At 42.7% G+C, this 16,146-nt stretch overlaps 1 protein-coding gene and 1 long non-coding RNA gene across 6 annotated transcripts in view; one reads left to right on the forward strand and one right to left on the reverse strand.

Annotated features, from left to right (window-relative positions):
• Nucleotides 1–16,146, forward strand: part of CLYBL (citramalyl-CoA lyase) — a 168,354-nt gene that overhangs the window by 108,051 nt on the left and 44,157 nt on the right. The window lies entirely within an intron of this gene.
• LOC104685980 overlaps nt 7,008–16,146 on the reverse strand; it is an 80,529-nt gene continuing 71,390 nt past the window's right edge. The window contains exons 3-4 of the long non-coding RNA XR_005603197.1: nt 14,731–14,931; nt 7,008–10,986 (exon numbers count right to left, since the gene is read on the reverse strand). This is a non-coding gene — a long non-coding RNA (uncharacterized LOC104685980). The remainder of the gene's footprint in view (nt 10,987–14,730; nt 14,932–16,146) is intronic.

Below are 16,146 nucleotides of genomic sequence, written 5' to 3' on the forward strand. Positions count from 1 at the left end.
ATTGTTTGAATATTGTAGCTGTGCTATATTACAGGGCTTACACAGTCATTTATGTGCTGAACGCTCTTCATTTTATTTTTTTTGAAAAAACACAGCCTGGCAATTAGCTCAATACAATGAGCTTGAATAGGGTTATGAAAGAAAATGGATGTAGGTGACACTCCAGAATTAGCACTGTTTACACTTTTGCTTCTTAAAAGTTACATTTCTGGCATGTTATATTTTTGTGCTGTAATTTCTCTGTGTTAACCATTCTAAATACCCTTTAATATTTTTTTTTTTCCATTAAGGAGGGATTTAAATGGCTTAACCACATTCTCATAAGAGATCTAGGCAAAGACAAAGGCCGAGATTCAGATAGCTGTCAGCCCACCCAGCCCTTGCAACACTGCTAGTAAATAGCACAAGTCGGAGTTTTTCCTCAAAATTATTTGTGTTTGTAGATTTGTATTGTCTTTGTTGCAGAGATGTACTTCTCTGAGCCTTGCCCCCATGCCACCAAAATTAACATGCACCATCTAAAAGTTAAAGACAAGGATACAAAGGCAAAAAAAGCCATCAGTAGGAGCATTGTGTCCCACAATACTCTTAGCACACTTGCTTCTTGTGCATCCAAAGCATCCATTAAACCTTTATATCACTCTTCAGAGACTGTAATTTCTTTTTCCATAGCATAAAGTTTACTGGTTCTTCTCTTTTCTAAGGCACCCTCTTTGCTGAGTAGTCACACAAAAGGAACAGAGCTAAAAAGTGAGTCACATTAGTCATGCTGCGTAAGGTCCAGTGAAGTGGATTTCCAATTATTGCTAATTTATTCAAGGGTAAATTGTTGCGCTGCGAGGGGGCGAGCAGTAGGGGTGGGTGCAGAGCCCAGCGGGCGCCTGGCGGGGCACGTCGTGCTCGGGCTGTCATGGTTGCTGCATCTCCCAGGCATGGCTTCCAGCTGCAAGCACACACATGCAGACATACTCTGCCGTCTCACAGAAGGACGAAGGAAAGATTGCATTTCACTATCCCCTTGCTCCTCTGTGGTCGCTCTGGGGACCCAGATTGCACATGGGAGCTGAGCTAGGCCTGAGTGTGGCTGGTCACAGGAACATCAGGTCTGCCCTTGTGGCTGGGTCCTACCAGGGGCTCCTGTGACTGTGGGGTGCTTCCTGCTCATCTGTGTCACCTGAAATGCATGGCCCCTCTGGTCTGGGAGTATTTCATGGAGGAGAAAGAGAGTAGCATGACCTAAGGCTATCACATAGCAGTGCTGCAGGCAACATCCAGGGCCCCAAGAGGTCTCAGGGTGACACATGCTTGGCTGTGCCCAGCCACAGAGACAAATGAGAAAGTGTGGCTATCGGCAGTCTGTGTTTTAGCTGGCATGCTGTAGTCCAGGGAGCTCGTTGTGGAACACATCCCTCCTGCCTTGTGCCCAGACATAGTGTTGCTCCTTTAGCTTTGTCATCAGCATGGGTTCCAAACCATTGCACACCAGGCACTGCTCAGCTCTCCATTATCTTCTCTCCAACATCCATGCTCCAGTAGGGTCATGTAGGAGAATTTGTATTTCATTTTCAAGACCCTGTCCTGTGCAAGCTAGTACATATGCTGTCCATGTTCTGGCAATGCAGGGCAAGAGATGTCCCCACTCACCTCATAGAGCATCTAGTCAATGGTTTTTTATGCAGCTGGAAAGCTCACATGTGTGGTCACCTTAGCTAGGATGTTCAGAGCACTGGGTAAAGACACCTTTGCAGTTATTAGCTACACAGCCTTGTGCTTGAGAACAGCTGGTTTGATTTCAGTGGCAAGCTGTGTGTTTCTGTCTGGGCGAAGTAGATGCCCATGGGAACCAAGTCCATCTGGGCCCTTCCCCAAGGGCTACTCTCTCTGCTCTGACTAAAGGGTATTTCCCAGTCGAGCTTGCCAGCCTTTGTCTGCAAAGGAGCTAGCTACTAATTTTCACAAGCTGTGTCTTAGTGAACTTTTGAGGACCTTTTAAAAGCTGAGGATCTTTTCAATGAAGTTTAGACATGCTACTTTAAAAGTCTCGTTTAGCCCATCCAAATCTCTAAGTGAAAGACAATTAAAGTATCATTTTATAGCTATTATCTCTGCTCAGGGATCACAGCAGTACTTGCAGATCCAGAAAGGCTGTATTTTCCTTCTTAGACTAGGAAGAAATACAGGGAAACAGGTGGGGTTTGAAGGTCAGAATTAATCCTGTTGTCTCTTTCATTAATTTAAAATTTCCATTCTGGTAAACTCATGATTTTCAAAGGAAAATCATGTTTCTTCAAGGAAACAAAATGGCCTTAGACTTTTAGGACCTTTACTCTTGCTACCCCCTGCATGCTAGGGGGTAGCAACAGTAAGAATAACCAATCTTATTTTACCAATTCCTATATAGACTACGATACTTTGCAAAACTTTCCTGCACATTTTTGATATGTGTGTGCTAATTTGTCATGGAATTACAGGTTTGGGCAGAAGGTTGTAAAGTGTTTATATTTGTGAAGATTTTGTTGAACTGGAATGCTGCTGTATTCTCCACTGGTCTGATATTTTGCATAATGGAGATGTAAGTTTGCTTGCCTCCTCCTTTTTTCTTTTTCCATTATAAAATGTAAGAGCTGAGAAGCAATTAGAAATGGTGTTTTTTCTTTTGGCAACTAAAAACTGTTAATAGTCGGAAAGTTATGTTTGCGGCATAGATTGCTAATAAAATTCGCCTCTTCCTGCCAAAATCAGAGAGTCCAATTTTCAACATCTCCCCGGTCTCTCTCTCTGCACGAGTCATTCACACCGAACTCGCTGCACTTCTGACTGTTTTGCTTGTGCACTCTGTCAAAAAATATTTTCTGCATCTCTAATTTCATCAAGATATGCTTGACTGCGAGTGTCAGCATCACCGAGCAGTAGTATTTAATTCAAAATTCGCTGCGTCTGTGGCTGTGGCAGCTGAACAACTGAAATATCAGTGAGGAACCAGACCACCGAGGTGCCGCGGTTTGTTGGCGTGTTTGTGCAATTAGGTGGGAAACGTCACTCTTGTGTGACTGCCCGTGCTTCAGCAGTGCTCCATTGACCAAATAGCATCCATTTCTAGTATTTATGTCAGCAAAGGTTATATGTAAAAGCTCAAGATGTAATGGTTGTGTGTACCATATTATGAGAAACAAAAAATTCTCTTTTTTCTTCTCCCTTAAGTCATAGTAACACATTTTTGAATAGCAGTCTGCAGTGATATTAATCTCACCTGTGCAATTGCCAAGGTATTTCTTACACTGAGATGCAGTCAGTGGTGTTTAGGCTTTGGTAGTCTGAAGTGAGATGTGGGTAGGATGGCAAAGGTAAGAGCAAAGACTTGAAGAAAATCGATGGAAAAATGTGGGGTGTCTACCTGTCTCTTAAATATGGATTGTTTTGGGGAACATCAGTGTTTTTGAAGTGTCCTCACTTTCACTGTTCATTGTGATCTACCTTGGACACAGTGGTGATTTTCTCCTATCCTGGATATTTTATTGTCCTTATTTTATTTTCCTGCACAGATAGGTTTTTGAGCACTGGTACCCTGGGAGAGGTAGATGCCCAGGTTATCAAGTGAGTGACATCAAGGCATTGCACTTCTATTCTGAGTTGCCTTTGGACGTGGTATGGTACAGTGAGGGGTCACGTATTGGGAGCAGGCAGCTGCCTGGACCCTCAAAGGTGTGGGGTACAGCTGGGCTGGTGTGGCCCAACATGGAAAACAGGCCAGTGAACTCAGTTCACACTATGTGTAAATCCAACCACTGCTGATCTTCCCCCAATATATTTAGCAAGGGAATTGGGTTTAGTGGGTTCATTACATCTGTTTTCCTTGACTGCTGATGTGAAATAATTGACAGATGAAATGTGAGAGGATAATTTCATGTTTCACACCAGTGAGTCCATTTTATTTGGTACCCTTCTCACATGATTGGGGAAGACTAGTGTCATATGAATCCTTTGCCTAACTGAATGATGAATCAGCAGGTCAATGATGAGGTCATACCAAGACCTCCCAAAAAGCTCTTTATTGTTGTTTGGGTTGGATTGGGTTTTGTGTAGGCTTCTGAATAGGTTTCATGATGCAGTATGCAGTTTAAGTACTTTCCCCTCGGTTCAGATTTGTTCCTGGCTGGCACTGCCAAAAATTTCAACTCTCTGACAGAAACAATACTTGGTAGCAGCCCCTTTTCTGGCAGGTTTAGCAGAGTCACCACTGGTTGGTCAGACGCAGACAGTGGCCAGTGCTTGCAGTCTGGGGGTAAAATCTTTGTCTTGGGAATGAGCAGTACTTGCATGGGCTTGTGTGACACCTTGTTAGGGAAAACAGGGTGCCCAGGCTCTGCCTGCATCAGGCAAGCCTAGTAAGTCATGGGATTTAATCAGAACAGAAGGGCCAGACATAAGTGAAACAAACCTGTGGTGAGTTTTATCCTGGTAGACAGGCCTGAAGTATCCTTAACTGCTTGCTTTGCTTCAGATGCAACTGGCACATAGCGGAGGGCAGCCCCATGTGCTGTGAAATGAAATGACTGATCCAAACCACAGCAGGTACTCATGATGGAAAGGAGACCTTAGTTGCCAGGAACTGCTCCCCAGAGCAGTCACCAGTGCTCCCAGGCTGCTGCCCAGTACAGGAGTTTGAAAAGCAGGGCAAAAGTTCAAAAATACCCCTCCTTGGAAGACTGGAAGTTAATGTTTGCGTTGTAATCCTGAAGCTTCATGGAGATCTATAAAATAGTATTTGTGTTGTGTCTGTCAATGTCAATGCTTGACTCTGAAAAGATAACAGCATTTCCTTCTGCTGCCCCCATGACAGAAGAGGGTGGGGGAGTCAGAGCATGGCTGCTAACATGAGCACAACACTGGTGACACCATCCTGGCATTCAGAGTGCTAATCCTTTCCGTATTTCTGAGGCGCCTGTCAGTAGAGTTTCCTTGATGCACCAGTGCTCTGGGAATAGAGCCGATTTCTAACTTAGAGAGGGCTCTGCACAATCACCACCTTGCATACTCCTAGCACAAGATAAATAATTGCTTTCCATTTCTGCTTCTATCAGTGGTAGTATTCTTGTGGCTGTTCCCAGTCCCGATGCTCAGTCTCCCTGCCAGCAGGTGCAGGAAGCTCAGCGAGGGTGGTCCAGCTCAGTGCACTCTGCGAGAGGGTATCCTGTGTTTCTCAATAACGGCTTCTCCAACTGGCGGATGAGCCCCAGAGGGAGTCCTAGACAGTTCTGCGCTGGGCAGAAGAAGTTGGCAGTGACACAGGGCCTCAAGGATGTAGTTTATAAAGCCGGGAAAAAATCCCCTCCTGTGGTGCGGTGCTCTGTGCCAAGGCCATCATCCTCCAGCCAAGGCAGGCTGGATGGGTCTCCCATAAGAGTCTGTCAACCCCTTTCATTAGGCAGCCAGAGGGGCTGCTGCTGAGTGATGCACGGCACCTCCTTCCACCCCATGCGTGCTTCCTGCCAGCCAGAGAACAAGAGGCTGGGATTAGAAATCAAACTCTGGTTTTTTCTGCATGACTGTGCAGGGCATATTGGCATTAGAACCCCCTTGCCTTTATTTATTTATTTAAAATAAATAGTTTTTATTTGTTTTTTTTCCCAGTATCAGTGATTTCGTTCTCACCCCCTCTCCATACCCTCCTCCAGAGGCATGAGTATGTGGGGGATTGTTCTGGATGTGGTTTTCAGGGTTTTGTCCATCTCATTACAGCAAATGCATCACCTGCATTACTCAGTCATTCTTTGGCTGCCTGGGGAAAGAGGCCTTCAAGAGCAGTTGCAACAATAATCCTGTCTCATTACGGCCCATGGCACTGCTGCTGTGAAAGTAGGCAAGCTAGCAGATCTCCTTCTTAGAAAATACCAGTCTAGCCGTGCGGAAAAACTACCCTCTATTACTGGGTAGTCAAAGCTATATTATGGACTTCCGTAGATGGGGTAATTTAAATCACAATAATTAAAATGAAAAAGTGATGCCAGGATAGAGCAATTTCCTCTTCCTTCATCTGATACCTATAGTGGAAAAAGAAATTGCAAGAATCTCAGTCGATAACAAAAAAAAAAATCAAAATAGATTCTGCAGCCCCCGGGTATACTAAATATTTGCACAAAGCAAATTTACAAAATCCGCATATTTCTCTGTGTTTGTCTGATGATCTTTTCTCATGCATTTGGGGAAAGATGCTCAGACTGTATGCAGTCAGTGGGTCTACTTTAAGTCACTAGCTCAGTTTGCTGCTCTTTGTGGTCTGCCAGGCTTTTCCAAACCACAGCCCATTCAGTGGCATTTCCTTCATGCCACACTTCTTCTGGTGAATACCCATCCTTCAAGTATAAAGGCTGGAATAGGTTTAGGTAAAGGTTTAGGAAATCCTCTTCATAAGGAAGAACTGTGAACAGTCACTGAAGGCTCTTCCTATGAATCCATGTCTTCCTATAAATCCATCTAGGACCACTGGGAACTGTGGTTCTATTACAGCCTTTGTCCTGCTACAGCCACCATCATGGGGCAGCATAAAGCCGCTTCCCTCTGCCCATTCTGCAGCCATGGCTTCCCCAGAAGCTTTTCCCTTTTCCTGCTTCCAGGCCTAACCAAGGGGCTCACTGGAGCTGCATGGGGTCCTCCAAATGGGGGCTTCTGGAGCTGGAGTTCGTCTCACTCACACTCCCACTGAGTGGCCAGAATGGCACCGCCGTATTTTAGAGAATTCGCTGCAGGAACATCCTCCCAAACAGTAGATGTCCTTGCCAAGGAAGGGTAGTCAAGCTTATGTTTTCCATAAGAAAGATGTTTCCTGAATGATTAATTTTTTTTTCTCTGATTCTCTGTATTACAAATTTTTTTTAAATATTTCTTAGTGCATGTGACTGTGTATTTTAAATATAATTGAAGGGAAACTAGTCCTTTTTTCTCCCTCTAAAGAGTTGAATTTATACATTTTAATATGAAGATATTCTCAGTAGGGAGCAGGAGCCTATCGTTGGCTCCTACTACAGGCAACACAAACTGCAAATCTAAAAGAAAGGGCTATGGCACAGAAAAGAGGAACCAAATTTCAGATGCAGAGGGAGAATACAAGTATTTAGACCATAGCTGTAGCTATAAAGCTAGAGATAAAAGGCTTTTTCCTTTATATTTTCTTTTTATTGTTTTTTATAGTGCAGTACAATACAAACATTACAACCTGGCTGACTCCTGCAGAGATGCCAGGCACTAGCGTCGTGTCCAAAAATTAGCTTTATACATATGCTAAATTAAAGATTGGCAGCCGCAGCAGCACAAATCCCATATTGGCAGCAGTTTGCAAATCCCACGTTGGCAGTCTTCTCCACATGAAAGAAGAGAGGAAATACAAAGGGCAAAAAGCCCAAGAGTCTTTCTCTAGCAAATAGCAGTGAGTGGAACACAGAAACTATCTGCAGGAAAAAAAAATCTCCAGATTACTGGAGATAAAAGAATATAGCTGAATCTGTGATGAGCTCAAACAAGGGCCCATTTACACCTTTCGGAGAAAGAGACATTAGTAAGAAAATGTTATTTTGGTGGGAAGAGCGGGAGTCTGGTGCCAGACAGAGGACAGTATTAGCCCCTGCATGGTCTGGAGCCAAGGGGGCTGGGTTCTTCTCCGACACTTGTGCAAAGGTTCATTTAAATCTCTTAAATTTGGCTTTTGCTAAATATATCAGACCTAAAGCATACAGGGTGAATTGGGTTATCCTTTACAAGTGGTGTGTTTGATTTATCTGCAGAAAAAAATTAACTGCATATTTTATGAACCAATCAAAATTGCCGTTGCTTTTAATTCGTTCATCCAAACATCCACATTTTCATGTTAATTCTGTTTACAACTGTGTTCAGGGTGCGTTTTACAACAAGTGTTTTCTCTTGCATGTATGGTTGACAGCAGTTCCTTCTAGGTCTGCTCAGTTGGGATGGATTACTTAGCTCCTTCAACCTATGTAATTTTGGCTGGCCTTGCTCCCTTCTTAAGACGTTACTGCATCTGGTAATTTAACATGAGCAGTAAATCCTTACAGTGCTTTGACTTGCCTGGGTTTTAGAAATTGTGGATCCTGTGTTCAGGACAGATACTTGAATTTGAACCAAGGTATGCAGTAGCAAGTGGCTGAGTGAAGGTAGAAGAAGAGCCACAAATTGTGATTTCACCTAATATTTGGGTATATAAAAAAATGGGATCCCAAGGTGGGTGTGCAGACATAGAATACTAATTTCTCCAGAGCTTTTGGTTTTGTTTAGACTTTAAGTCCTTATAAGGACTGAAGTATTTAATGAGCTCCAAACCCAGATCTTAAGTCTAGAAGAAGACTTTTTTTTTTTTAACTTCCCCAGAAAGGAATTTGCAGTGAATCAAGTAGAAGCAGATAACAGAGGTTTAGTTCCTTTCCATTTGCAAGCCACGTGTCAAGTCTCACCACTCCGGTAGTCAGCTCCTTCCCAAACCAGTAAGTCCCAGGCTGGTGCATGATCTGATGCACTGCTGAGTCTGATGCAGCCCCAGATCAGGTACCTCCACTGAGCAGGGCAGGGCAGGGCACATGGGACAGGTTTTTGCCAGTGTTGGATATAGGTCTGGTGCACAGCATCCCCTGCCCCGTTGCATTTGGCTGTCCCACCCCCTGCAGTGTGGGTCACTGGCCACCACATCAGATAATCTACCACAGAAACTGCCATTTCCGGGATGCTGTTTGATTTTCAGCAGTTTGCACAATACAGGAGCACGTGCTGGGAGACAACAAAGACCCTATAAAGGGGATCAGAACTGTGTGTGGAGTCTCCAGCCATGAGTACCATCTCCTGTGCCATCTAGACCCTGCACTGGGAGAGCCAGACTGCAGGAGGATCTGGAATTACAGAGCACTCCAGTGTCTGTCCTGCAGGAAGGGGAGAGGCAGGGGGTCGGGTCCAACAGCAGCAGTGAGGACTTAGCAGCAATGCAAGTGCTGTAGGATGAGAAGGACCACATTCACAGCTTAAGAACTCCCTTGCAGAGGGAACAAAACCACTGCCATGGCCACCTGGAAGCTGGTGATTGCATAGCCTTCTCTGCTTCACTACCAAATATTTGGGGCTGCGAAGTGAAAGCCAGCAGAGCTGTTGGCCCTCTCTTGCCACAGGTGATAGACACATGAGTTGTCAAAGTATTCTTCGCTTGCATTGGTTTTCCAGCTGCATCAAGAGATGGGATCTAAAGGCTGGACATGGGATTTAGAGGAAGAGAAAGTGTTGTTACTGTATTATTCATTAGCTGACCTCTGCTAGTTATGTTCTGGACAAAGATCCTTACATTTTCCACTGAGGCACTCACTGAAGCCTGGCTGTGCTCCATGCTTATGGTGGCTTTCTCTGCCAAGTCTGATTTTGCACGTTCACTCTGTGGAGTCTTCTCTCAACTCTGCAGCCCTGGTTTTGTTCCCAGGGTTTCTCTAGAGCCTGTAGGACCAGCTGTGTCCTTGAGTTGTCTGCCTTTGTCTGCGGATGCCAAGATGCTTCAAACAGGAAAAATTATCAAGTGGTATGTTCCAAGCAAATCGAAAAGCAGCTCTGTTTCACACAATGACTAGTTAGACTCATTTTCCTTTTGATAGTGTGGAAATGAACATCAGTCAAAAAGCAGCAGAGTATATTCATGAAGTAATCCAGTCAAGGACTGTTAATTACAAAGGGCCTGCCGCTCCAAGGATCCCTGATCCAGTGTAGGTAGAAGGAGAAAGTTTTTTCTTGTTACTCCTGGGAACAGAGAATTTTTGACAGCCTCTGTGAAAGATGAATGCATCAAGACCGGCTTCCAAGATACAAGAAAGTGAGGAGAAAGGGCTTAGATTGACTTTTTGGTGATGACTCTGACCATTTGAAGGTGTCACACAGACCAGAGGATGTGACCTGGGTCCATGCTATTGTAGGCTGACGAATGAGCATCTTGGCTCATGCCAAGCATATCTTTATTTCATGATTGCATACTGTGCCTGCAGTACATTAAACCATGAGAGAAGAGTTCTGGGCAGGTTTGTCTGGAAAAGTTTGCTGTGCTGGGAATCTGTTTTGTTGTCTCAAATTCACGTTTGATTGTTATAAATCCTGATGCATTAGATGAAGTTCAGAGGAAGATCTGTAATTATGTATAGGCTTTGCTGTGTAAAATCCTTGGCTCTCACAAAATCAATATCATGTCATTCATAGCCCTTAATCGTAGTGAGAGCAAGCCCATAAAGGGAAAGTCCTTAGGCCATGGAAAGTTTAGGCCCTATGTCGGGGCCAGGACTGTTTGGGACATGCAAGACTGAGGCAGCTATATAGGTATGTATATGTGTGTGAGAGAGAGTGGAGTTGCAAAAAGTTAGCCTTTTGCCCAGTGCTTGGCAGCATGCTCAGAAAAAAAACATGAAACAAAGACCCTCCAAACATTGCTTTCACTCCAAGGGACATAGAAGTGAAGCCAACTTCTGGCTATCTTTGGAAAACAAATCTTCAAAGAGGTTCCCTCTAGTCATCTCTTCTCCATCTATGGTGTGGTCATTAACCTCTTATGGATGGAACTGAGCTGTCCTTAGTCAAAGGCTGATGGCTTCTCCAGGGAACCTCCTGTTGCATTTATAGTTGTCTGTGTCCTTCTTTGGATACAGGCAAGTTTCTTGTATGGCTGACCTTGAATTTCTCTCATTGCCCTTGACCATGTCATAGGTTTAGCTCAAAGCTTTCCCTTGACTGCCTACTGCTCCAGTGCCCTGAAGTATCCACGTGACATGTGCGTGGCTATGTCCTGAGCTCCCCCTGGTTGCCTCTGCATGGCTGCTGCCTTCACAACCCCAGTGCATTCAGTGCCATGACCAAATCCTGATGTATGGTTGGAGGCACCAGTTGAGACGCGACACTGGTGATTGACAGCACTCTGCTACTTCTTGGTGTGGTCTTGAGAGGAATTCAGTCAGTTCAGGTATTCTGTAGTGGAAAACAAAGCATCAAAGTTAAGCCACTCTCCTCATGAATCATCATGGCCCTGCACATAAGGGAGCGTAACCACATCCAAGGGACAGCCAGGTGGCTTTGGAGGGGTGGGAATGGAAAGGGAATAAGAAAGAATCCATGAGAAATCCATGGTTAGCTGAGGGAAGTACAGTCATTTTTGTTCACACCCACAGACTCTGATCTGGGCCAAAGTTACCCTTTTAGAAATTTTGAACAGCCTTCACCTGGCAGAGGGACCTTATGTTGCATCAATGCTTCCCATCATGTGGTCGAAATTATTTTTAAATCTTGGATTAGGTGCTTTAATCATTAGGTATGCTTCCCCGCTGACAACAGCTTTGGTTTTTTGTAACTTCTTCACAGTACTTATCCAAAATGCTAGTGATGCTTCTCTTTTATTATGTTCAAGAGCTTACCACTTTTAATGAAGTGTTCATATGCTTAAATTATTTGCACATGCCTTGTGTCTTGATTGTAGTTAAACCAAACAATATATATTTGTCTCTTTTAATTTTTTTTTTTTACTTTTCTCCTTCTTGCTTCCATAGAAAGTTATTTCTATTCATATGGTCTTTCTGATGACAAAGTGACCAGAATTAGAAGCAAAAACTGGCAGTGCTGTTGTTGCTGAGCTGTGCAGAGATGGACGTGACATGATACACCTCCATTGGCCCTTTTCTTGATTACTGCACAGTCATGTAGCACATTCCTCTCTCATTCTCATCCCTCATTAGCCACGCTGCCACTTTGGCTTTGTCTTTCCACTCATGGTCTGCGGCTTTGAATTTTGTTTTTATCCTTATCTCTTCTTTATTTAATTCTCATCCTCTTGATGAGAATTAGAAATTGTTCATCCTCTTGAACCACTTTTGATTTTATTTCATGTTACAGCCACTAGAAATTTTTACTAGGGTGATGTTCACATTTTCTCCAAGACCATCAACATAGATGCAAATTAAGAAAAAAATCCAGCAGGAGTAAACTGGACACTTTTCTTAACTCAATCTGATTATTTTACTGTTTATTTCAGCTTATGATCTGCTTAACAATCTTTTCCAGCAATGCATGTTTTTCCCTTTGGACATTAATTTTGAGTGCTCAGATCTCAGTGGTAAAATATGTGAGAAAGTCTTGAACAGTAAAATGCTGCTGCAATGCATAATTGTTTGAATTGTCCTCTTGACTCCACTGCGTTATTTTCCTTCTATTATATTACAATGGCATGAGCACATATATCAAAAAGCTGAAACATGCAGAAATCATGACTGTCTACTCCTCCCCCATGTCCTGTCAGTTTCTTCATCCCAGATTAGTGTCTGTTGGCTTGGGAAGTAAAGAGGGAGCAGATGGACCACAAAATGAGATTCTGTAACCTTCTTACCCAATAGATCAGCTTTCTGCATGTATTCAGGCATATTTACTTACTGTAGTGACAATTATCAGTTTTATTTCTTTTAAGAAAACCAAACAACTTCAGCTCAGTATGAAAGAGCAAACTAAATTGTCTTCTGGCACCATTACTGTCCATGTAATTTCAAATCAGTTAGGAGAAATGTGGCTGGATTCCTATCTGCACAGTACCTGAATATGCCCATTAAATTCTTAGACATGCTTAGGTATAAGGGGACAGACACAGTATGTACATTCTCTGGACTCTTAACTTTTTATTGTTCATAACACAGGTCAGAAGAGCACAGTTGTTTATTTCCTGGGATATTTTGTTTGAATATATTATTTGGATGGCCAGATGAAGCATCTTTTTATTTGTAAGTGAAGGGAGTTGGATACAAATGTAACCAAATAATAATAACTACAAAGCTTCAAAACCATTATGTGACTCTATGAAAATGCATCAAGCAAAGAATTCCATTTATTAGAAACTTGCTTGTTTCCTGTGCCTCATTCAAGGTGCACCCATTCAGAGCACTGGACGTATTTTAAATGAGAGGAAATAAATAAATGTCTAGTTAGGGTGTAGCTGTGAATGGAAGCTGCCCTCAGCCATGCATCATGTTAGTATAACCATACATTGAGCTCAGATCCACTGCTAGTGTAACATTTTTACAGCAGCAGAGGTCTCTACCTCAGCCTTCCATATTAGCAAAATGCTGTGCATCTCATCTGGGATAAGAGACACCAGCCCCGAAAACACTGAGGTGAGATTCAGCTTGTCTGTTGTAGCTCTCTAGGAAGAAGGTGCTTCAGCTAAGGGAGCTGGGTGCCTCCAAAGAACAAATAATCTCAGTGCCTCAGGCAGCCACTCTAGAAGGTAAATCTCCTTCCAGATATACTGATCTCTATAATAAAACCTCTAGAAAAAACCTTAGAGCAGATACCAAACTTTTAGATGACTCAGGCTGGATGCAAGGAATCCAAGTATATTGTGACAACACATTTGGCCAAATACAATGCGACAAGCTCCTGTAATGGAAAAAGTGCCTTCACTCTCATGCTGAGCGAATGGGACTTGTCCAACAAGTATATGGCACACATATGGCCCTGCACTGGAAGCACAGGGTATCTTCCTTAGCAGGAAAAAGAAACATGTTAAACCTAGTGATTAGGACCCAGAGTTTTAGGAGGTTTAGGAACTGGAGAAAATCAAATCAAGAGGTAGAGACTCTGAGTGCAAGAATTGCCTGGATGCCTTACATGCACAAGTGCATTGCCAAGAGCTGCAGGTGTTCAATCAGACTGCTTTTATTTGAGGTGCCTAACGTGGATTTCGAAACCACCATGTAGGCAACCCGGCTTGAAAATTGACCTTAATTTCTTCTAATTGCATGTCTTATTCTTCATTATTTTTCTTGTTAGAGACAGAATTTTGAAAGGCGATTCACTAGTGCAGCTATTTTTGACTCATCGCTGCCTGTCTTACTTTGTGTTATTTAATGGGTTCCAGTGGCCATATGCTGCAGAGAATCCTGGAACAAAGTGAGTAAACTGGGAGGCATTGCTCAGAAGGATAAATTTCACAGTTGGAAACACACTTAATACTAAGCCTTCTAACCAGTTTTTCCAGAAATCGCAAGCTTGATTGCCATGATATCTGAACATGGCATTAGCTACTCTAATGAGGAAAATAATTTATATGCTATGGAAATTAGGTCTAATTAGATCTTGTTAAGATAAATATCTCAGTTCAGCTGAAAACTTGAAGAGATACATTTTGCAGTATTCCAGATTATAAATATGACCCTTGTTCTTCACCCCCCTCTGCGTCTTGGGTTACTACTGGTAGAAATGGATGTGAAAACCTCCTTATCACAATCACTACATTCTGTATGCACTTGACATGGAATCAGTTACAAAGATGCTGGATAGTTTAAACTTTACATGGCTTAAAACTCATTTATTTTTTACATCAACTTTAGACAAAGAGCCCAATTTCAGAACTGTGCAACAAAATGTGTCCTGCTTATTCATTTTCTTATTTTAAACAAATATATTAATGTTTATAAATTTTCAGATCCACGGCAAATAATGTTTTTCAGTGCTCTTTACCACTGTTTTCAGTGACTTTGGAACAACATGCATGCCAAATTATATCAATACCATCTTAATGGAAGACAAATATTGAATGCAAACTATAACAAAATCAAAGTTCCTTTTAAATTTAAAAGGAAAACAAGAAAGAAAGTCAAAAAATATATAAGGTGGACCATACAAAAGGCAGCTACATTTCTTTAGTATTTAGACCAAGCAGATGACTGATACCTCCATGTATACTTTGCAAGGTACTGCCAAGCAATGGGCCGAACTCATCTTCCCTCTTCGCTGGTGGTGTTGCCATGGGACTCAGAGCAGGATGAAACCTTGTTGGCAGCTGCTTTGTTTTCTTCCATCTTGCAAAAAACACAGATCCAAAATATTTACTGTCCCAGTGGGCTTGAGTTTCCATCTTGCACACTGACACTTCTGCAGAGTGAAGGAGACGGGAATCAGTGCTCTGCAATAATTTCAGTTTGATATTTTTTCATTGTCACAGAATAAGCTATTTAAAGTGAATCCTTTAAAAGTCTATCTTCAGATACTATTTTTTCATATCCCCTGAACTAATGACCTACAAGCCTGCAACTTACCCTGTAACATCACAGGCCATTTTAAAAACACATGTCAAGGAGGCAATTTCCCTTATTCGATGCAATTCCTTTGCCACCAGCCTGGCAGCACTGGCAGCTTTAGACAGCTGTTTCTGGTCCCTGCAGTCACCGGCTTGCCTTCTGGGGAGCAGGATGTGCTGGGAGGTGACTCTGCAGAGCCCCGGGGACACCACCTTGGTGCACCAATGCCACTGGGAGCCAAGGGCATGAAGAAAGCACAGGGGACCAGTCTGGGCTGGGGGAATTTGTCCATGAGGACCATGACTCTAGGAGGCAGATCTACCAAGTGGTCCCTGCAATGATGAGGGTCCGATGGCAAAAAACACAAAAGGCTTTTTCTAGGCAAATCCACTCCCTCCGAAAAACAAGCAAACAAAAATCCATCTGTATGTCCTGTTTGTGGCAAGTCTTGAGCAAGGAGAAAGGTGAATTATCTGATGTTTGCAGTCATGGTTCCTGACAGCTTCTCAATGTCTCTGTGTCTTGATAAACACATACCTCTGTCCATTGACCTTTTTTCTTATGAGTGCGGGGGAAACTAGCTCGCAGTGCTGCTACTGTGTAATGTCCCTGGATGAAGGAGCATGATAAGTGAGTAAAACAAGATGACTCTTCCTATGACCTTTAAATATTAATAAATTAAAGATCTATTTGCATTACTCATTTTCTATTATTAATGTATTTCTCTTCTGTTATTCTTGGTCTTTCTGGTCATTACTGCCAGAAGATTCTGCATCTTCCATTTCAGAAAATACTTGCAAGAATTGAGATGATTCCCAAAGATTCCCTCCATGTATATATGTACATACACAGTCAATGGATGAGATACCATGCAGAGCAGCAGCAGATGTATGCAGATTTCTTCTGTGGAAGTCTGTAGCAATGATTTCACTATTTGAGTTGCACAGCACCAAGGCAGCAGTTGGGTTTTTTTAAAAAAAAATCTATTTACTCTTTTTGTGACAAACCTAATGATTGCAGAAATGAGAAATCAGCCTGCAAACAGTCCAAATTTAAATAAAATCACCCC

The sequence above is a fragment of the Corvus cornix genome, chromosome 1 (genome assembly GCF_000738735.6).
Source record: "Corvus cornix cornix isolate S_Up_H32 chromosome 1, ASM73873v5, whole genome shotgun sequence".
Lineage (NCBI taxonomy): Eukaryota > Metazoa > Chordata > Aves > Passeriformes > Corvidae > Corvus > Corvus cornix.